Source organism: Hippichthys cyanospilos, chromosome 9 (assembly GCF_059441005.1).
Source record: "Hippichthys cyanospilos isolate Australia breed blue-spotted pipefish chromosome 9, RoL_Hcya_1.0, whole genome shotgun sequence".
Taxonomy (NCBI): domain Eukaryota; kingdom Metazoa; phylum Chordata; class Actinopteri; order Syngnathiformes; family Syngnathidae; genus Hippichthys; species Hippichthys cyanospilos.
Window position 1 is genome coordinate 4,525,427 of NC_142377.1, and position 24,011 is coordinate 4,549,437.

The window sequence follows — 24,011 nt, forward strand, 5'->3', positions numbered from 1 at the left end:
TCGCTTTTATGAAAAAAAAATAAGACAAACACCAAGGAGAAATCTATTGTAACTTATCAGATGCAGTGAAACTTTGAGATACGGTGCTTCTGTACATCTTTTTTTTCCCCTTCATATCACAAAAAATACTTAGCATATAAACAAATACAAAACAAAATAAAACAAAACCAAACTTGAAATCTCAAAATTACCATTTGTTTAAACGCAACATGAGATTCTATTGCCTGTTAATATGGCTGCTCGGATATAGTACTTCTGGGGAACACAAGCGCTTACTGCGGATGACTTGAACAGGAGAGTGTTTTTTAAAAGGTAATGTATTGATGGCCGTTCCGTGGCCGTAGACGGTACACGGTGGAAGTCCCTCTTCCAAGGCCGGAGTTGTAGACGGCCTTCACACGTTGGCTCGAATTGAAGCCCACAACCGACAAAATCGAGAGCAAAAATAAGGCATTTCAAAACCTATAAACGATTTATTGGAAAATGTCGTATTGCAATATGCGTATTGCGTCACTTTGTATTGCAATATATCGATATACAGTGGATCCACAGGTCACAGTGTCCCTGGCTTAAGTTTTTTTTCATGTTGCGATGTGGAATACTTAGTTTTTTAGTCCCCTCTTTAAGGCATTTTCCCCGATTTGCGACAAAAACAACTGTCATAACCCTAAGGGGTTGGCTGTATTTCTGTTGTTTTGTCTCCATCTGCAGGCGCTTTTAGGTAATTGCACTTATTTTCTGTTGCCGTCCCTGCAACACGTCACTTCAATGCTGGTCTGCTATTGGCCGGCGTCTCCTCACGGCGGAATGGTAAAACTTTGTTGTATCGTGAATGGTTACAAAACCGTATACATAGTGCATTTTACTGCTTAATTCAAACTTGAAAAGATTAGCCATGTGTCCCATGATTGGTAGTGATGTTAAAGAGAGACGTAAGAAGATGATTTATTTGGAAACGATACTGGAGTTAACACTTATTAGGGAATATGGGCATAAGAAGCGGCACTCAAAGGTAATCAAATCCTTTCTATAGTTTTTATTTATGATGTTTTCTGATTGTATACATGTATATTATATATACGTAGCACTTACTATACTATTTTGGTACCAATTTTCAATATGTAATTTTGATGTTTTTACCCGGGGTTCTAAACACATTAGCTATTTAAAATAGGTTTGGATTGCCCGCCATATGGTGAATTTGCCTTATGAGCGGAATGGATTAATCTCGTAAAATGGGCCGACTGTATTGATGTTATCGCCCAGCCCTAAAAATTACATTTAGAAACACACCACCTTCTCATCTGTTACACTTGTCTTTGTATGATTTGACACAAGTCTCTGCTCGCTGCTAACATGAGGGTTAGACATATGGTGCATTCAAACGTGTTCGGACATTTCAAAGACAAAAAGAAGGCCATTGATGCATTTAACTAGAATAACTGTGGTAATAAAAAAATATTATTAATAATAATAATAATAATAATAATAAATAGTAACAATTTTTTTAGCATCCTTAACTAGCAATTAAATACTGAAGTATAGTGGGCCCCCGTGTAATGACATTAATCCGTTTCTCAGTTGGGGTCGTAAGGCGAATTCGTCGTATGACGGGCAATCCAAACGTCTGTTAAATATCTAATGCGTTTAGAACCCCAGGTAAAAACATCAAAATTGCACATACATATTGAAAATTGGTACCAAAATAGTATAGTAAGTGCTACGTATATATAATATACATGTATACAATCAGAAAACATCATAAATAAAAAATATTGAAAGGATTTATTTACCTTTGAGTGTCACTTGTTATGCCCATATTCCCTAATAAGGGTTATCTCCAGCATCGTTGCCATATAAATCATCTTCTTACTTCTCTCTTTAACATCACTAGCAATCTTGGGACCCATGGCTAACCCTTTCAACGATGACTAAATGCACTATAAATACGGTTTTGTAACCACTCACAATCGAACAAAGTTTTACCGTTCTGCCGTTATGAAACAAGTGAGGCCGAACAATAGCAGACAACCATCTCCGTGAGGAGACATCGACCAATAGCAGACCAGCATTGTAGTCACGCGTTGCATGGAAGCAGTCAGACGGCAATAGTAAATAAGTGCAATGACCTAAAAACGCCAGCAGATGGAGGCAACACAAATACAGCCAACCCCCTTGGGTCATGACAGTTTTTGTCGCAAATCCGAGAAAATGTCATATAGATTGGATGAAAAAACTCAGTATTCCAGGTCGCAACATGAAAATAACGTAAATCAGGGACGTTGTAACACGGGGGTCCACTGTATTAGTATGAAGTCATTGTAGTGGTTTAAATTTCATTTCTGGGACAGACTTTGCCAGAAATGTTGGTTCACCTCCAAGTTTGCTTTCACTCTACAAAAAGGAGTGTGCTGTGTTTTTGTCCGCTTCACAAATTTGTTTGGAACACGGCTTGCCAGATCAGGTCCTCACATTCAGTGGCCCTCGTTGCGAACTAGTGCGTTACAAACACACATCGCACCTGGCTGCACCACGCTTGGATATGTTTATGCTTCAATATTGTGGTTAGAATATGTGGCTATGCGAAGCTGCAAATACTCTGACGAGTTTGCACATACCCTGAAGTGGAAGCCTCTTATCCAATAAATGCTATTTACAGCCACAATTTCTTTTTACTGCCCCCAAAACTACATTTTAGTACGTCAGATGCCTTTTATTTTTGTACAACTTAATGAAAGAATGGAGGATTTCAGATTTCTCTCTATGAATCAAAGCAAACAAGGGCTGCTTCGTGGCAGACTGGTCAGCACGTCCGCCTCACATGTGGAGGTCGTAGGTTCGATTTTGTCTCTGGCCCTCCTGTGTGGAGCTTGCATGTTCCCACCGTGCCTGCGTACACCAGATTACTCCCATATTCCCAAAAACAGTGGTTAAGAGAGGGGGGGGGGGGGGGGGGGGGGGAGTGGCATAGGGCTGAAAGAGTTGGGGGAAAATGTAATTGTGATTGTGATTTTAATACAATTAAAACTACATTTTAAACTACAACATGTTACAACATGACAGAAATTGACACCACTCCCATCAAAATATTAAAAACTATTGGTTTAATAATGTAACAACACTAAAGAGGTTTTAGGAGCTAGGTAGTCCTGTTTAATTTTAGAATCGTAGAATTTTTTAAGTCAAGCAAGAATTACTTCTCATCGTCATGTATAAATATGCAGTTACATTAAATGGTGTTTGTCAAAATACATTTTAGTTTAGTTTGTTTTGTTTTTTTCCCATATTTTTGCTTGAGATATAAGTGCTTCAGACCGAGTCTTTAGCGACATGGCCTGATAATCATATCATGGCATTGAATTAACCTTTTGGCCTGAACAGTTATGGTGATAATTAAAGTGAAAAAAAAATGATTGGAGTATTTATGATTGCATTATTTAAATGTGAAAAGTCAATTCTAATGATCAGGATTTGAGACTAATTAATTCATGAGTTTCAGGACTCATTGGGGTTAAGAAAAATTACAAATTGTATTGTTTAATATTTAATTTACTTTGGCCATATTGCGGCTTGTATGTGAGGACCCAAATGCAGGGAAGCAAGGCAGGTGTGGAAAAAATATTAATCACAAAAAATAAAAAAGGAGTACAAGGAATTTAGAAGACAAAAAATACTAGATTTCCAATGTTTAACATAACAGGGTACTTATGCAAAACACTAAATACGGGGAGAAAGATTATACACGGTTATGATAAACAAATAGGATGTGACAAGGACAGAAACAGCAACCAACAAGTGACAGTGACAATGATCTGTACACCCGGACAAAACACAACTGGTTGAGGGACCTGTTTGGTTGACACAGGGGAACAAGTTGACAAGCTAATGAGACGCTGACAGCAAAGGACAAGAAGACATTACCAAACAAAATAAAACACTATTCAAACTCAAAACATGACAACTCTAGACTTTGAGCTCTTCCTCATGGCTTGCAGCATGTCAGCTGTTCATGCTTGTGTCAAATTGCTAATGTACCCATCGTCTTGTTATTTTTTGCTCGTCACGCATTCACTGTGTTACAAATGTAGCGCAAGGCCGTTGGCTTTCCAGCCGAACGCGTTTCTAGCCACACTTCTCTGGAAAGCCTAGAATACGCTGATGCACTTATTGTGGTCATTTTCTGACGCTGATTTTTCACATTAGCGATTAGCATGCTCAGGGATTCCTCGTATTTCTCTGGTGGATAGCCCAACTTGTTTGTAGGATATAGTTTATTTGTCACCACGAAGGAGAGGATCCGTACATTTTGTTTGCTGCTGCAGCACACGGACTGACATAACATATCTGAAGTTAGTGCTGCTGCCCAGTGTGGTGAATTTCTTTCACGCTTGTAGTGGTTCTGGCCGAGCCGCGTTTCCGGAATCTTCCGCCGGGCAATGCTGGTTGGTGATGAAAATGAAGACCTCTCGGAATCAGGCATCATGGTTGGAAAAAGGTTTTTCTTCTGTAGTTTCATACCACTGATGTTATAGCAAAGCTCTCTCAGAAGGTCAAGATGGCTCTTTGTTGTCTCCTCCTTTCCTACTCAAATTGCATGTCTTGGTCCACCTCTGCCAATGTGGCGTCACGGTATTTGTTTAACTGTTAGGAGTGGTGGGGTCCAGCCAGCCGCCAGCACCCCGGGCTGCTCCTGGAGAGAGGAGTGTCTTTGTTCTCTCTCATCTGACGTCGCTGTTACAATGACAAAACTATCACAATGAGATTTCAGCAAAATACTGAAGACATTAATGAAAAGTAAATGAAGGCTCAATGGTCATATTCCAAAACACAACACAGTCGCACGCTAGTTGAGCTTCAATATTTGAAGAAATTACTTCTAAGAGGGATACAGAGCTTCAAGGATTCAATATTTATTTACTTATTTTTCGTGGTTCAGTGTGACCCTTAGCATGCTGCTGATTGGTGAGCTTGAAACATAAGAGACTTGAAAAGAAAGGCTTTGAGAATCCCAAATTGCATTGTCTGTGGACAGAGGTCAAAATGTGATGCCGCCCAGCCCTAGCAGCAGCGACGAAGACTTAGGAGCAGTGGGCCGCCACTGCAAAATGAATGTAGTGTAAACACTGAATGAATTTCTTTGCCTTAATATGTGTCACCCCATAGCTCTTTTATTTTGATATCCTGAGTTACTGAATAACACATACAATAAAATAAGATGCATTTCTGCCACTTTGGTGAGGCGGTTCGCATACGTCATTTCCGATTACACCTCGACATTTCTTGACAGCAGTACGTATGAGATGTGATCGAGCTGCAAAATGTGAAATACTTCGAAATAAAACATCTCCATGTTTTCATGATTCCATTCATCCATCCATCCATTTTCTAGTGCTTGTGCCTATCTCAGCTGACTTGGGGCAGTATGTGGAGGACACCGTGAAATAGTTGCCAGCGAGTTGAAGGGCATGGAGAGACAAACAAACATTCACGCAATCAATCACACCCAACGACAATTTAATATGTCCAAAACATGCCCTGCATTTTTTTGGACTGTGGAAGGAAGTCGGAGTGCCCGAAGAGAACCCACATGAGCTCTGGGAGAACATGCAAATTCCACACAGGAAGGCCAGAGAGAGGTGGATTTGTACTCAGGTCCCTGAACTGTGAGGCAGACATGCTAACCACTGCGCTGCCGAGCTGCCCCCAAGACAATTACCAAAGCCCCAAAATATACCCACTTCTTCTGGTGCAAAGGCCACCGAAGGCAGTACCTTGTTTAAAAATAAAATAAAATGACAATCCCTCACCATTGTAGCAGTAATGCACTTTCTTTTAACTTTTAATAACACAAAACATAACAAATACAAATAGATTGATAACTGACGCATTCTGCGTCATCTGCATTGAATTAACTCTCGAGTATCTGAGTTAGTTGCTGCATTTTTCTGAATGTATTATTCTGGTAGTTATTCTTCTAATGATATTCATCCAACCGGTTTCATATTGCCGTTAATCAGAGATGTAATACTTATTTTCTGTTGCAGTGCCTGCAACACGTCACTTCAATGCCAATGGCCAGTTTCAGTTGAAAATATCTACCAAAAATATCAAATTTTTCTGGGCCGGCCAAAAGTTTTAAAATGTCAGCATGTCAAAATTAGCGTCATGTTTCAAACTTAGCTATTTCAGATGGTAGTTTACCGGTAAGAAAAGCAGTGTAAGCAATGGAGTAAGTCATTTAGAAAAGCTTTTTTTTTTTAAATGGGAAAAAAAAAATTGACAAAGCATTTTTTTCAAAATGGTCTGCACTTGTTTATGTGTGTGTGCATGCATGTGTGTCTGTGTGGGTTTATTTATGCATATGTGTGTTTGCACGTGCATGCGTTTTTGTGTGTGTGTGAAACTGGCAGCGGCCACGAGAGAAGTCTAAAAAAATCTTAAAGCCCACACACCTTAGAAGCTGAAACAACACTTTTGCACACTTTTCAGGCAGAGCATTATTACACAACGTGACAATCATTGTGTTATGCTCTGTGGTCATTTGCATTGATAACGGTCATACTTAGCACATCATTACCAAATTGTGTGACAGCTCTCAGAAAATGGAATCTGTCAGACACTGGTAATTTTGTCCATTAGGGCCAAGTGAAGCAGGGCCCCGCCAAACTCAGAAGCTGTTGTTGCAGTGCAAAATGATTACAGCCCCCCCCCCCCCTCAATTACAATTAAAATAAAATACAATTATTTGCGTGTGTGTCTGTGTGTGTGTTTGGGGGGGCGAGGTGGTTCATATCAGACATATTTCAACTATACTTTTATAGAGGGAGTTGCACAGTAAGTAGCTCAAATGTAATCAGTTTTGTTATCGTGAATAACTTTATTCTTGGTGAAAACGTAAAGCAAGTGGAACTGTGCTGTAGTTTTTGATGTTCCGCAGCCCTATTCTCATATGTCTGTGAAGCCTTAAGCAAAAACATTGGCTTGCACTGGACGTTCCATCTCACTGAAGTGTCTCCTCTGTGGCCCTTAAAGCTCGATTTCAGATTACAAGATAGGCCCGTAGGCCAGGAAAGAGCTGCCGGCACCTTGATTCTCCTGCCAACATCTCTGGCTGCTTTTTGGAGCCTTTTAAGTTTAACTTTCTCTTCTCACTCAGGTTGACAATCAGCTCCATTTTTCTCCATGTGTCACTTGTCTTTGGAGGAGATAAAAGTGGGTCATGTATTCTCTCCCTCACTCTCCCTCCTTCTTGACGGTTAATTGAATTTAAAAAAAGGAAAAAAAAATGAGGAACGAAATGCAGTGTTGCTTAAATAGGCAGCGATGGATCAATGGCACATGCAAACACCTTTTGTACAGGAAAAACTCGGCTCCCTTTTGAGTACATCTTATTCGCTTTTGTGTTGCCTTTTTTTTCTTCCCACTTTGCTCCTGCACAAGCTGCATTGGGTTGCTGTTTTTCCTTTTGCTATGTCTTTATCCAGAATTTCAGTGCCGGCTGCCTGCTGCCACAGCTCAATACTTCTGTCAGTTTCACCTTTTTAATGTTGTTACATGTTGTCAGGCTACCTACCTACCTACACACACACGCACACACACATGCACACACACCATCACACACATGCACACATGCGCACTCTTGCCCACACACACTCACAGAATACAATGTCTTCAATTGTGTTTGAATCACAAAATACCAAATAACAAATAATGATTTTCCCCTTTATTTTTAGATTTTTTTTTGTAAATTCATACATTGTGCAATGTTTTGATAGAATGATTGTGTTTATTGCAAAATTGTGGACTAGTGTTTAGCAAGTCTGCCTCACAGGTCTATCATCACAAGCTACCATCATACCTAAAGAATGATTGGTGATTTTAGCAAAATATAATATGTTCATTTTTATTTATTTGTTTTCTTTAAATTATGATTACGTTTGACTTACGGCTATATATCTGTCTGTTTCTAATGCAATGTTTGCATTAGTTTGGGGAAACAATCAGCTGAACTTGCACAACACTAAAAAAAAGTTTATTCATCAATTTTCCTTAAAGTTCACGTCACATTATTTAGCAGTCTAACAGACTTGATACAAAAATGTTTTATAATGCAAAATGTACTCCAAATTAGATCAGTATATGGGGTTATAATTTAGCTTAATGATGCTATAATGGTAACCAACTAAAATGTACTGTTTATATTTTGCATTCCTTATTTTTCTTCTTAATCCAAATTGTAACACTTTAGAACTTACTTACTGAAACTATCTCCCATAGAAACGTCCAACTTTGATAATGTCAAACATTTTGCAATCCTGAAGTAGTATTTGTGCTTGGCTGTTATGTAACAGTAGAGCTTCCTTATCAGCATGCAAACAATGTCATTTTTGTCCATTGTCAGGACAAGCATGCAATTGGTTTCAAAGATTATCCTCTACCCACCGTTAAAAATGCTTGGGAGACCGATGCTCAACCTTTCGTTAAATGTCAGCTTTTTTAATCTTCATCTTGTTGGCATCTTGTTCTTGGTAATGCTTCCATGCCTGAATAGAGCATTTTAAGCCCAGAACAAGTAACCTCCATGTGAATTACGTGGTATTACAGTCAATCAGGCTTTGAGGGACTCATATAAGATGTTGTATGAATATTATTTATTATACCGGTTGCCTCCATGTAAAGTGATCCACTTGAAGTCTCTTGAAATAGTCCATGTCATGAAATGCGCATTACCTTGCTCATCAGGAGAAGGTTATTGCTGACATCAACATATCTTATATAGAGAGTCAGTCTCAAATGAACAAGGCCTTGAAGCTTGGCCAAAGCTAACAAAACATCTTTGACGGCTTCAGAATTCCTGCAGATGCAACAAGATTCTCATGCTCATATTCTGAAGTCTTTTTCCATGCGTAATGAGGTTTTGTCAGATCAAAACACGACCTTATCCACCACTGACGGGCAATACGACAGCACTAAACTGCACCAGGCGGGTGACACCCTGAACTGGTTGCCAGCCAATCCCAGGGCACACAGAGACAAACAACCATTCACGCACCCAGTCACACCTGAGGACAATTTACTATGTCCAATTCACCTCCCATTCATGTTTTTGGAGTGTGGGACGAAGCAGGAGTGCCCGAAGAGAACCCACGTGGGCTCGGGGAGAACATGCAAACTCCACACAGGAAGGCCAGAGCCCGGTGGATTTGAACTTGGGTCCCTTTGACTGTGAGGCGGATGTGCTATTCACTGCACCACCGAGCCGTTGTATACATAAATTTGACCGAGAAATTGCTCAAGCATAAACAACCGTCCCTCTTTTATAAGCAACGCGTAATTCACCATCGAGAGCACTGATAGTCACACACAGTTTGAATGAAGCAAATAACATCTATAGAAAGCAGGTTTTAAATGGGTGCACCACCTGTGGGAGCTTGACAATAATAACAGAGAGGTTATTATCATGCATGTTTGTGAGTGAATATGTAGAAACAGATGTAATTGAGTTTCTTGCCTGGAGTTCAGAGAAACAGTTTCGTACTAGGACAATCGAAAATGTTTAATCCAAACACAATGTCAGTCAATTCCAGACAAGTAAAACCAGTTATGAAAGTGCATATTTCTATATATGGCCACATCAATCTATTAAAACACCAAAATGACTGCAGCAGTATTTCAGGTTTTATGGGCATTAAATGAAGGGCATCTTCTTCCTCTCCACATACGCTCACAAAATATTATATTATCATTAATGAGGAAAAAGATTTTGTCCATAAAATATTCTGAGATTTATTTGGGCTTTAGTACAGTTGTCCATGTGAGGTTTGGAGACAATTGGTAACAGTTTTTTATCAATCCCCTGCACAATTTTTCGGGCAATACCTCGGGTTTGTTTTATGATCATTTCATCCTTCTATAATACCCATAGTAAAAATAATTTATAATGATAATGTAAATGATAATAACACCTTTTTTAACACCTTTCTTAGATTTCAAAGGCACCACACTGTGTGTTAGATAAAACAATACAAAATAAAATGAAAGAAATAAATTGACATATAAACAGCAACAGAAACGGGCAGAGTAAAAGAACATTAGGTCTATTAGGCAATTTCAAACAGGTGCATTTTGAGATGTTTTGAAATTTATTGTTGTGCTTCAGTGTAATTGTTGCAAAGCCAGCATTTATACTTTGCCATGTGTCACAATCAGGGGAAAAACAGATTGTAATCATTGCATTGTATCATTTGCTTTGTTGTACAATTTCAGACAGTACTACACAGTATTATTTCTGACGCAGTATTATTATATCTGACTGAAACAAGGCAGAGCAAATTTTGGCTGCAAATAGAGTGCATTAACCCTTTCACTACTGATTCCATTTCTTTTTAAATAAAACTTATGGCACATATGACTTGTTTATAAGTCTAGGGTACTGAGAAAATTAATTTTAAAGAAAATTCCCACTTGCATCAATTAGGTTACAGGCCTTGGGATTTTTTTTTCTTTTTGGTCCCATCGGTATTTTATCCTACTACCACTACTACTACTACTACTACTACTACTAATAATAATAATAATAATAATATAAATGTGCCAGAGAAGTGAAAATTATCAGTAAATGATAGCAATACATAGTAATCAGTGTAATCTATAGTAACACATATTTATAGCGCATATCAGTATATTTCTGCTGTACTAGAGCTTCACGAGAAATTGTACAATGCAACCTACCTTGTTGACAGTCGGCCCAACACTGGCTTGCTGTATATGGAAAAGTTGCTAATTGCCACTAGAATCGATAAACAGGTGTGTAATGAACCGCTGGGATTCCATTTCACCTCATTGCTACAATTCCTATACCCACTGCTATTTTTTTGAAAAGCGCAGGGATGTTTTGTCCCAACGGGAGTGAAAGGGTTAAAACAGCAGCTAATTCTTTGTCAATTCAGCCCTCATATGGATTTATTAATGTCCCGATTATTTGGAGAAGTTTATCTCTGGCCAACCAAATAGAGCAGGGGTTACCAACCTTTTTGAAAGTGAGAGCTACTTCTTTGGTACTGAGTAATACAAAGAGCTACCAGTTTATGTGAAGACACTGATCATGCTAATGATTTTTCGCAGTAATTAAAGAACAGCTGTAGTAAATATGTAAATCAAGTGAAATATGTAATGTAAGCATAATACATGTATAACTGTTTATAAAATTTGTAAGCTACTTGCAGATTAGGCCTGCGGGCTACTCATGTGATCTTTGGGGGCTACCTGGTGCCCACCATGTTGGTGACCCCTGAAATAGAGGATGAATAAGTGACATTATTGTGGCTCTATGGCGATTTAAAATTTAGTTGATTAAAGAAACCAATATAATTTGGGTATTATCGGCCAATACTACTAATTTTAAAGGGCGTGTACATCGAGCCTAATATCTGATTGGACAAAATAAAAATCCATCCTATCCACACCAGTAGTGCAGCGAAGAGCAACGGTTCGATATGAATAGAGTGTTGGGAAAAATGAGTACAATTTCATGGAATACGTATGAGAAATGACTTTGGAAACATAGGTCAGTGCTTCAGAGTTTTCGCACTAATGAACAATTTTGTATTTTGCCTCACTGGTTAGCCTCATTCCTGTCATGTCCCTTAATGACCTAATGACAGTCAGTGTTGTTGGCCACGTGTCCAAAACAAGTGACTGAAGTGTGATTCAATTTATTTGATGAAGGACACAACAACAGCTGGTTGATTCAATGAGGCCAATTAACGCCAATGCTGTTAAGTTATTTGTCATTTTGTCAGAAGCAGACGCAGGGGTGTATGAGATCAGCCACCAACTGTCATAAAACACACCGAATGAACAGTTACCTCAGAGCCCAATAACCAGCTTGATGTGGTAAATTAGTGTAAATTGTACCTTGTGGGGTATAAAATGACACCTACTGAATGATGTGTCTAAATGCAGAACAAATTCCCCTTTGCCCGTTTTTAATTAAATTAATCACTCGGAAACAGATTTCATGCGCCTCCGCAAGCAAAAAAGTGGGAGCGTCATTTGTTTGTGATGTCGTGCAAAAAGTTAGGTTGGATTCTCTTCTCGCCTGCTCTGTTGTTTCCTGACTGCTGTTAAGTACGCAGTGCCCTTGTTAACAGTGGGAGATGCTCAGACAGACTATAATGATTTGGCCAGCTTCTAAAAATGACCTGGTGACTCGAGACTTGGTAGGTCTTCCAGTATAACTCCTTGTTCTTGAACAGACACCCCAACTGCACCTTCAGCCTTTTATTTAACCACATCCGCAGCAAATTCCATAGTAATGTCCTTATCATGTCTATCTTGGTCTTTGACTCCTGGCATGTCATTAACTCTTTTCCCTTCCATACTGGTAGCCTGCTCCCAAATCATTTTCCACAAGAAAGTTTATCAGCGTATGATCAGGCATTTCTTCAAACAGGTTTATAAGCTGTCTATCCATCCTAGTTGACATTTTCTGTAAAACTGATACATAAAACAAAAAAGACTTAAATTAAGCATAGACGTAATGGTAATTGTCAGCGAAACCAGTAACCCAGTTTTGGTACAATCTCTTGATGGTTTTCTTATATTTAAGTCAGTGAAATGGAAGATTTTAAATGAATATTTGACACTCAGCAGAGAACGTGTCATGCCTTATTCAGAGTGTCCGCAAATGTTGCTGTGCATGATTCAATGCTGCAACACCTTTATTGCACATTTGAGTATTTAGTCTGCAGTGTTACAGCTTGCTGCACCTCATCTCAAATGCAGGCCAGCTCAGCACGCTCAAACTAAGTCAGCGCATGACTAAGTTGATCCAGGGACTCGCATGAATATGAAGTGTCGTCAGCGACATAATGCAGGATTACCTCTCACACACACACACGAATGAAACACGCTCATATGCACCACTGAAGCACTTTCATACACACTACTTAAGTGCGCTCACATTTGAGAGCATGTCAGTGATGTGTTGGGAAAATTCAGTGGTGTGTAAAAATGTTTCAGTCCCGTTTTTGTGTTAGTATTTCACTTTTGCACGTGAGAGGTAATCCTCATCTGACAGTTCCTCATTAGCATGCATGACGGTCTCACGCGTTTGTGAAATGTTCTCACACTACTGAAATGCTCTGACACATGAAAGCATTTCTCTCTTGTGTGAGATCATTTCACTTGTGTCTGAACCTATTTCTCTTGTGAGGGTAAGAATTTTAAGCATTTCAATAGAATTCAGAATTATGTTCCAGACACCCAATTATACTTATGTTGTAAATATCACACAGTGTCTCAATACACACTAATGTATGGTATAATACCTACACCAATTAAACTGATTTTGCCCATACACTCTATTTAAAAACAGACACACATACTTATTTGTTACAATCACATACTCTGTTCAAACGATGTCAGACGTAACTCATACACTGACTTGCACTACTGAACACACTACTGAAATGGTGTCACACAAAATGCTGAAATGCTTTCTTACACACATCTAAAAGACTCTCACAAACACAACTGAAACAGTCTCAAACACACCACTGAAATATCACATCATGAATATAACTGATATGATATATGAAATACATCAGTTTCAATACAATATATAAGAGTGTTTCAGTAGTACAGTATGTGTGGCAAGTTTGTATAATGTTCCATTCAATTCATGCATTTTAAGGAAATACTATATATTGTGATACACGGGGGGGACAGGGGAAATTTTTTACTGTATCTCTTTTTTTTTTTAAATTTCAAACAACATATGTAGTGTTGACCCCCACTTTTCTCAAGGAATTCAAGGAATTGGTACCAGGTCAGGGCGCATAACAAAAGTCTACAAATAATTGACATTAACTGTTAAAAACAAAACAAAACATAATTTCACTAGTCCGGCCTGCTTGAGGATGGAGTTTCCTCCATGCCGACCCTGAGCTAAAATGAGTTTGACACCCCTGCTTTAGAGTAAGAAAAAGTATGAATTTTGATATTCAAAATGAGTAGTAATCCTGGTGTCAACTATCATAGGTGTGCGTTGATGAAAAAAAAGTAGTAATAGTATATGTGTGACAACATTTTAATAATGAGTGTTTCAGTCACAGTGTGACTGAATTATGTTTTTTATGGCTCCCTTTCCCTCTTCCTGTGGGGCCCCCTCTCTCATTCTGTTTCTTCCTTCTCCGGTTCTCTTTTTATTGTGCCACCTTCCTTTTGAAGTCGAAGGTCACAGTAGCTCAGAAAGCACAGCGAGGAAGTAGTTGCGAAGAAAGATGGAGTGTTTGAGTCTCCAGTGGGAATGGGTCGATATGACCTCAGCTGGGGTCCGTATGACATCGGCGCACAATAATGGCGGTCCCCACTTAGGGTTGGAGCCTGCTTCAAAAGATCAGGATGCTTTAAAAGCACTCTTGAAACTTGGGAAAATTTAGTCAGGTAAATGTGATGTTAAGAAGGACGGCAAGCATTTCTGCACATACAGTAAATGTGGCTCGTCATGCACAAAAAGTGCACATAGCATCTTGGGCAAAATGATCTTTGCATTTGCATTCATCTAAATGCCAAATAATAAAATGAATAAATAAATGAAAAAAAATAATGATGAAAAAAAAATTCGAGGAATAGTGCAGCACAAATACATCAACAAAATCTCATAATACAACCTTTTTCAGCATAAGATATTTTTTCTCCTGGATAAAACATTTTGGGCTAATTTGCAAAGTCATTACAAATCAAGCAAATATATTTACCAGAATCTCATCAGAAAAAACTAAAATAGTAATAACAATAATAATAATAATAATAATAATAATAATATTCACTCCTAAGACAAAGCGTTGGCACAGCGATAAAGTTCACACCGATGACTCATGATAGCAAATTCTGGGTTTGAATCTTGGCTTGGGACTTTCTCTGGGGCATTTTGCATCACCCTCACTTCAAATAAAATATTCTATGTAAGAATTGAGAAGTCATTCTACAAGTATGTGTGCAATTCACCTAACTGTTTGATGGGCGCATCTCCCAAAGTGTAACCAAACACTGTTTTTTTTTTTTGAGGGGGGTGCTTCTTTTGTTTTGTTTTGTGCTCCAAGGGCTAATCCAATAACAGGCCCTTTTTAAGAGACAAGACAGCGTTAAGTTGCTTCTTAAGAAAATAAGAAAACCTTCTGACACCCCAGTGAGTCAGCACTATGTGCGCGGAATGGCGCTGGCAGAAAACGAATAAGGATGCATTCATTAAACTTAACGGGCTGCATGACAAAGCTGGAATAGTCCACGACCATGAATGTCAAATGAGCTTTGGAAATGTTCAATGTTAGTGTTCATTGCAGGATCTTAATACAGTGTCTAGGTGTACGTGACTCCTTTTATTATTTTTGCAACATTCACAAATCATAAATTTTGCCACACACTGCATGGAGGTGGATTGAACTTCGTTGTTAATCATTTCTCTGGCTGTTTGGGTCTCAAAGGGGGCATCTTATAGAAAATTGACAGATATTTAATGTCTTTGATTGAACCAGCTGTGATTTGGTATGCCCTCTTAACAAGTGTGAAATTGCGCAATTCCACGGTTGCGTGCTGAAAGAGAAGATACAAGAGAAAATACAATCCACGCGTTTGTTGTTTATGGGTGTTGCCTTTCATCTTTACGCTTTAAACTATGTTCTCACTGCAGCTAAATTCTGATTTTTTTCCAACCTACACGTCATCAAAGGCCAAATATGCTCTTTGTGTGCATGAGGCTGCAATGTTACTCAAAGTCGCAGGGCTGGCTTAAAATTTGACTTCAATTTAATAACACGTGAAACATAAAGCATACGTTGACATTTGTCGCAAGAATGGTAATTCAGCTACACAGACAGTTTAGTGATTATGCGAGGCAATGATGTGACATCATGTTTAGAAGATGTCAAGGAGTGTTGCTTCACATCCCCATAATATTTCTATCTTTTCTCACCTTGCTGCTCTGGCGCTATGAGATAAGATTTTCATCTTAGGTCGTAAAGGAAAATCTTTGCAATATGTTCTTTGCCCCCCACTTCTCTTAACACATATGAATCAACTCGTTCACTGCCGTTAACAAGTATACTTGTCAATTACATTTTTTTCAGAGGACTGGTATCTACTGTTTTTTTTTTTTTTTTTTTTTTGCACAATGAGCCGCAAAAATTGAGGAAACAAACAAAAAAAAATCACGGCTAAGCCGCACTAGACTAGCCACAGATCGTAACAGCAGATATTTACGCAGAGAGATGGAATGTGAAAGTTTTATACCTTTTTTGTTAATTTATTCAAAACTTTTTAATTGCCCATTTACAGCATCCGTGTCAACATATAAAAACATTGCACATAATTGATGTATACAATCATATATCTATACATGAAATAACACATCACAGACTTTTATCCAAGATCTTACTCATTCTATACAGTATTTTTATCTTTTTAAAACTCTGTTGAGTACAGCCTTTGATTCACATCTTTTCAGCTCCATTTCATAGTTGTTCCACAAAATGACAGATATACAGATTTGTTTTTCTAATGGACTCTTGTGGCTAGCAAAAAAAAAAAAAAAAAATGCACATAAGCTGCAGGGCTCAAATCATGAGAAAAAAGTCATGGGTTATTTTCCGAAAAATCCAGTAATTCTACAACACTTTAAAAGTTTCACAATGAAACAACTTAATTAATGCACAATCAAGTGAAACATCTCTTACGGAAGCAGCAGCTCTCACCATATGGCTTCTTCTCCCCCTTCATGATGTCATTCAAATACCAGTCGACCACAGAGCATCCATATATCATCTTGGCTGCTAATCCTCACGAACTTGTTCAGCTTTGTGCTCCCAAACACACGTCTGCCTTTTCAGTACAGTAAAACGTTGTAACTAATAAATGAAATGTTGGTGCTTACTTGGGCGACCAGGAGCCAAATCTCTCCTTCCCAACTCCAGAACAAAAACAAAACCAAAGACGTGAATAAGGTTGGCTTGTATTTACTCTTGCACCGGTGGAACGCAGGATTGTTAGCATCATCATCCTTCTCGCTAGGCATCTTTATCTGGGCACGGCTGGTGGCGAGAGCACGGAATAAGCAAGGAATTAAGTAATAGAAATGCATCAATGAAGTAAAACACCACTTTAGGAGTATTTAGGGTGAGAATTCAACATTGTAACATGGTTAAAACTCCCACGATACAGTCTCTTTAAACAGAAAAATTCACCCATTTCAATTCATGTCAGGGGGGGTAGCAATTTTTTTTACTTGCCACCATATGTTGACTGAAAATGGCACCAGGGTGTCAAAGGGCTCAGCTTGTGAACATCACATGGCCAAACCCAGAAACCAGGTGAGCTGTGACAGCCATCACCAAGATCTGCCACATTCAAGTGATAGCTTGGAAGCATTATCATGTCAAAGCCAAAAGGTATACGTAGCTGAAGTGTGAGCACAGATAACAGCAACATTCTGAGAATGACTAAAATATGTGTGAATAATCATTCAACTTTTTTTTAACTCACAAATCGAGCCGTCGCTAACAATTGTTTTAAATTGATTAATCAGTGATGATTATTTTGATTAGCCTACTAATCGCAACTATATTATTATTATACACGCAACTTAAGAAGTTGTGTATGTTTATTCAATAAACAAAAATAAAATAAAAAAAATCAATTACATTATCCATCCATCCATTTTCTATAGCCGCTTATCCCCACAGGGGTCGCAGGCTTGCTGGCGTCTATCTCAGCTGGCTTCGGGCAGTAGGCGGGGGACACCCTGAACTGGTTGCCAGCCAATCGCAGGGCACACAGAGACGAACGACCAATCACACCTAAGGACAATTTAGTATGTCCAATTCACCTGCCATGCATGTTTTTGGGGAGTGGGAGGAAGCCAGAATGCCCGGAGAGAACCTACGCGGGCTCGGGGAGAAAATGCAAACTCCACACAGGAAGGCCGGAGCCAGGTGGATTTGAACCGGGACCATTGAACTGTGAGGCGGATGTGCTATTCACTGTGCAGCCGAGCCGCCCATCGATTACGTTACAAATTAAAATGATTTTTAAAAATCTCATCTCATTATAGGCGTCTTATTATAAGCGCCAAGCTTGCCATTCGAATACCAGAAGGGGAGTCCAGGCTATAGGAAAGTTAGACTTGAGCCTCTTGAAATCTGCCTAGCAACAAGTGTGTGACATGACTAGTTTAACTGTATATGTCACCCAAGATTTTTTTTTTTTATGACTTCCCTTGAAGCTCAATCAGGTGAGTCTAGCCAGGATCTCCACAGTGCAGCTTTTTTTCGCCAAACTCCTACAGATTCCTCCTCCTCGTCCTCCCTCCACCAGCGCGAGAGTGAGCGAGCAACAGCGATCAGACCGAGCAACAGAGTGAGCAAGTGAGAGAGTCACGCTTTACAAGGCAGCCACAGAAGAGACGTCAAGAGGAGGACCTAACGAGAGAGAGAGAGAGAGGGAGGAAAAAAAATCTCTTCTGCCGCCTCTCTTCGAGCATCCAGCAAAGAGGAGCGCGGAGGGGGAGACAGAAAAAAAACGGCTTGGCACATTTCCACGCCGCCTCGCCTGGCCATTTCTGCGGCAGGAGAGCTACCCCTCGGCCCCTCCATCGCTGACCACAAGAAGAAGCGGAGCAGCAGGAGAAAACCAGCAAAATCCTGGTCGGGATGCTTAACAACCTGACTGACACAGAGGAGGGGGACGGGGGAGCGCAAAACCAGGGTGAGTGATGGGATGTGTCATACACACGCACATGCTCCAATCTGTCCATGCAAGAGGGATTATATTATGACATGACAAGTTTAGCTGAATGTTACGCACAGCATGCCGCCCGAGAAATAGTGGGGAGGAAAAAAAATGTATGCGTGTGTGCAGCCCGCTCGCTTCCTTCCTCCTGCTGCAAAGATGTTGTGACAAGAATAGTAATGCGCTCGTACCGTATATATGATGCTAGGCGAGGGCATTACACCGGACACACATGGACACAAATGATTTTCCAATGCGCTCACTCTTGGGTTTTAGGTGGGGAACCGAAGGTACGTGGGCCATATGTAGGCCCTTGGGGGGATTTCCTGTGGTCCGTTATGCAATTTTATATAAAGTCCATGGACAAGTAAGTAGTCCCTTGAGACATGAGTGACCTAATTCACAAGTTGGCCAAGCCATCATTCAGATGAATGATTATTTTTATTACAGTTATTCATGATTACTGCATCGATGGCTTTTTATTCTGCATGAGTATGAAATGTCAGATTGTTTTGGATGCGTCATACGACGTCCTCACTTTAGCAGCTACTGGGAACGTGGACGCGTCAAGCTAATTGGAACACAAACATTGCTCTGTTTTTAAACTTCAGAATAAAAGCTTGATAAGGCTATTGCATTGACGTTCATCTATTATTCGGTGTGTTCATTTTGAAGCTGGATAACGCAGTAAATGTGCAATGTCAATTGAACATGCAACCTTCACAAGAACTCTCACTTTTTTTTTTTTTTTTCACCCAGCAATCCATAAAACATGTGCGGCCTGAACCATGGCGATTGCCCCATACTGATAACGATTCAAGTCTAAAGAAACGTGACATTCTTGAACACAAATGAAATGTCATTCAAAAAACATTTGCTACCATCGACAGGTTCTGATTCTCATTTTAGCCTCTTTATGTGTTTGCATGAGGTGCAAAGTCCAAAAATTACACAGTGAACAACAATTTGAACCCACTTGACGTGCCTTGAAACAGGCATATAGTTTTTAACCTCTTGAAGAACGTCTCATATTACTGCAGTATTGTGACCGTCTCCTTCATGTATATACTTATGGCTATATTATACTATCCCAAGTGTCCAAGAAATGCACATCAGAAGTCCAAATGTCAATTATGTTGTGATTGTAGAGTTAATATAGCTATTTCAATCATTTTAATTTAATTTAATTTAATTTAATCATTTAATAATTGTAAACTGTATTGATTTTATGATATTTTGTTGTTGCAATATTTTTAAAAAGTATGTTGTGTCTGTTTGTTTGTTTTATCTGTTTGGCCTCTGATAGGAAATAAGTTGCTCATTCTAGCTAGTGTAAATGGTCCCACAGCATATGGTGCTCATGTGGACAGGCGGTGCAAGCAAACGCACACGCACACACACACATACTCTCATAAACACGCATACACAGACAGACACACACACACACGCGCACACACACACACACACACACACACACGGGTGGGGGTTCTATCATAGTCGGAACATCCCACTGACATAATGCATTTAATAGACCCTAACCCTAACCCATCATAATAAATTGCATAACCCTAACCCTTACTCTAATCTTAACCAAAATCCAAGTCAAACCTATACCCTAAAAGCAAACCTTGGCCCTCAAACAGAGGCCTGAACTTGTAGAGTCCACCAAAATGGTCCCCTCAAGACAGTAAAACCCAGAATTTAGTCCCCACCATATACCAAAAACCAAGGACACACACAAACACACTATATTCCCTAATCTTCTTACACCCAGATGTCAAAAATCAGCCCGCCTGTTCACTCCAGCCAATCCATTCCAGTCGTCAGCCTCTGTAGGCCAACCTGTGGTGGTGTCGGGATGTCCTGTACAGCTACACACACACACACACACGCACCCAAACTCAAATGCAATGTAACATTTGACAAAACTTAAACTTTACGAACATCTATCCATCTTGATATCTTGACAACGTATCCTCATCAGGGTCGGAGTGTGCTGCAGACCATCAGGCAGTAGGCGGGGTACACCTTGATTGTCACCTTTGTTGCCAGCCAATTGCAGGCCACCGAAAGAGGAACAACTGTTCATTCTCTCAAACACACCTCTGACCAATTTAGTGTGTCCAATATTCCTACCATGTATGTTTTTGGAACGTGACTGGAAATCAAACTACGTATCGAAAACACACACAAGCATGGGGAGAACGTGCAAACTTAACACATGAAGCCTGGAGCTGGAAGCAAACACGATGTCTGTACTGTGATGTCCATGTGCTAACCAGTCAGCCACCGTGGTGCCATTCATAAACATAAATCCTTCAAACTATCTGATTCATGTTGAAGTTTCTTCAACCAAATGCTTGCGAGAACTGCACACACACTCATGTGCATACATCACTTCTTCCCAACCTCCTTTTCATGTAGACAAAAAGGTTTTATCTCATGTTTATATTTTCATTCCTGAGTCTCAAGTCGGGATCTTGGCGATCCATTGAGGAGACAGGTTTGTGGATTAGAGTGTGACCACACTCTCATCTATCGTTGCCTCTACCTGTGAGGGCTTAATGGTAAAAATAGACCAGCAGTGGGAGCATGAATATTTAACTTAATGCGGGCATCTCTTCTTTCTTTTTTTTAAGATCAGGGTGGTTTTGAGGTGACAGTGCTGCATTTGCTTGGTGTCTACAGGCGTGATCTGGTTATTCGGTGGGAGCGATTTCAATACCTATTGGTGCACGTTGTAGCTTTTCGTTAGTCAGCAGTATGTCTTCATCTGTTGCAGGCCAATGCAAGGAAGATAACCTCTGCAGAGAGGATGCCTCATACGCAACACCCCTCCTTACTATCTATTAGCATCCTCATTTGCTCTCCCTCACACACACAGACACACACACACACACATAAACGTGTTTCATTTTGAATTACAGCTCCCCTCCGCTTTGATATCTTTGTATCCACTGGTATTACAAGCCCCCAGTTTGATTTAGTGTGTAAAATTTCAATCGGTGCCTCATATTAAGACATCATAAACAGGAATTATGTTAAATAATCCCAACAAGGTAATCTCCACATTTTCTATCATACATTTCGGCAGCTATTTACTGAAACTTTGACATATGACAAATTCACATTGTTTCTACTATTTATATACTCTGTCTGTTGGCTATCTTTAATTAAGTTAAAGGGATACTAAAGTTACTTAGCCAGCCAGACTACGACAGCCAAGACATGAAAACGAGAAGGGTTAACAGTACTACAGTTACTGTATAAGGTTTGATATTTTGAAATTTAAGTAAATATGTGTACTGTAGTAGTTCCACGTCCGAGGTGTGTCCGTGGCAAGTGCATTTATAGTTAACGTGTCTGTCTGGCATGCAGGGAACCCTCCTGGCGCGTCTCTCCAAAATTTAGCTTACTGAGGCCGCGATAAGGGTGGATGTTGCTCTAAGGAGGCAATTAAAATATGTTTTGAATAATAATTTTAAAAAAAAACTTTCATATACCATCTTTCTGCGTGAATATCTGATCTTATGACCTGCGGCTTATAGTCCAGTATGACTCATCCTTGACAAAAAGTTATTTTGCTCAATTTCTGCTGATTTCTGCAGCATATATACCGGTGCAAAAAATACAGTACTTTTTTGTGTGCAATCAATAACTTTTAAAACACATTTGAGCATTTGCTGTGGACTTCATGTATTTACCCTCACCCATCTAATGGGAGCATTTAATTGTTCTATCTAAGTAATAAGTCGACACAAAAAAAAAAAAGAGATTAAGGGAAATTAGATCATTTTGTGGTTGGGACTCACCGGCGAAGTATATACATACACGATTTTTACAGTTGACCCTTTCCATTGGGTATAAATAGCATATATTTTAGTTCTCATTTTTGAGTTCATGTTCATATACCGTATTTTCTGCACTATAAGGCGCACCTAAAAGCCTTAATTTTTTTAAAAAGTTAATGGTGCGCCTTATGTATGGATCAATATTGAGATTGAGATCCGTAGATGGGGAATGAACTGATAAAGAAAGCTTTACCTGTTTCCTTTGTGTGTTTACAGTTGAACAAGTTTGGTCATATTAACATTGAGTTATTATGCGATAGAGTTTAGAGTTATTATTTGAGTTATTATTGTTATTACTCTGAGTATGACTATCTTGTGATGGAAAAAGTTTTAAAATATGTCATTAAGTGAGGGTGCGCCTTATAATCCGGTGTGCCTTATAGTGCAGAAAATAGGGTACATTAAAATGTGAATCAAACACAAACATTCCACATAACAGATAAGGCTATCAAAGGGACTTTATAGTAAACGTTATATTTATATCACAATTACAATAGAGCCTATGTATATACTATAAGCATGGCACACATTGTACTCCCGTGCTATTTACACACTTCCTGCATGGACTTATCTAACCCTGCTACATTAGCATGATTTGTATATAAATATCTTCCTGCATCAATTAAACAATCACCCCAAATTTCCGGCAGATTCTGATTGCCATCTTGATGGCGTTCCAACTTTTCACTAGTTTTGAATGCTACCTGAATGTCTCCCTCATCCCAATTGTGGCATAAACAACCTGGGGAATGTGTGTTGAGTAGTACTTTGGCAGATTGACGAAAGGTTGGCTGAGCATGGGGGTGTTTTAACATCCGATGAACAAGAGAGACCATGGTTTCTGTCGCTGTCCACCGTTCTGAATGTTCTTCACTCTGCTGTATGTACATGTGCTGCTGTCCGTGGTGCTGATTGATGATGTTCATTACATGCTCGGGTGTAACAGCCTGGGGAGGCGGAGGCGCCTTGTATGTACAGATGAACATTTCGCATTAAACTTATCGTGACCAGGAGGATTGCGGTGATTTGCATGATTGCCACATTGCTCAAATGTATGCTTCTTTTTTTGTTTAGCCCCTATTTATTCTATTTCAGAAGCCACAAATTATTGACATCCATCAGCACACGTTAATCATTCTTTAAAAAAAAAAGCAGCATGTCCACGTTTTTTTTTTTTCAAGCATGGCCTTGATTGTGTTAATATGTCCCTTGACTGTGTTAATATGTCCCCAGCAGTTGAGAATATGCTTTCACATGGCACTGATGTAGCACGAATACACAAGTAGCACACATGCCTCTGATTGTGCGCCATCTCGTACTCTTCTTTTAATGCTATTTTGTTGTTCAACCGTAAATGAAACAAATCTGTGACGT

General features: G+C 39.4%; 1 protein-coding gene across 4 annotated transcripts in view; it reads left to right on the forward strand.

Annotated features, from left to right (window-relative positions):
* slc12a5a (solute carrier family 12 member 5a) overlaps positions 1-24,011 on the forward strand; it is a 184,453-nt gene that overhangs the window by 51,184 nt on the left and 109,258 nt on the right. The window lies entirely within an intron of this gene.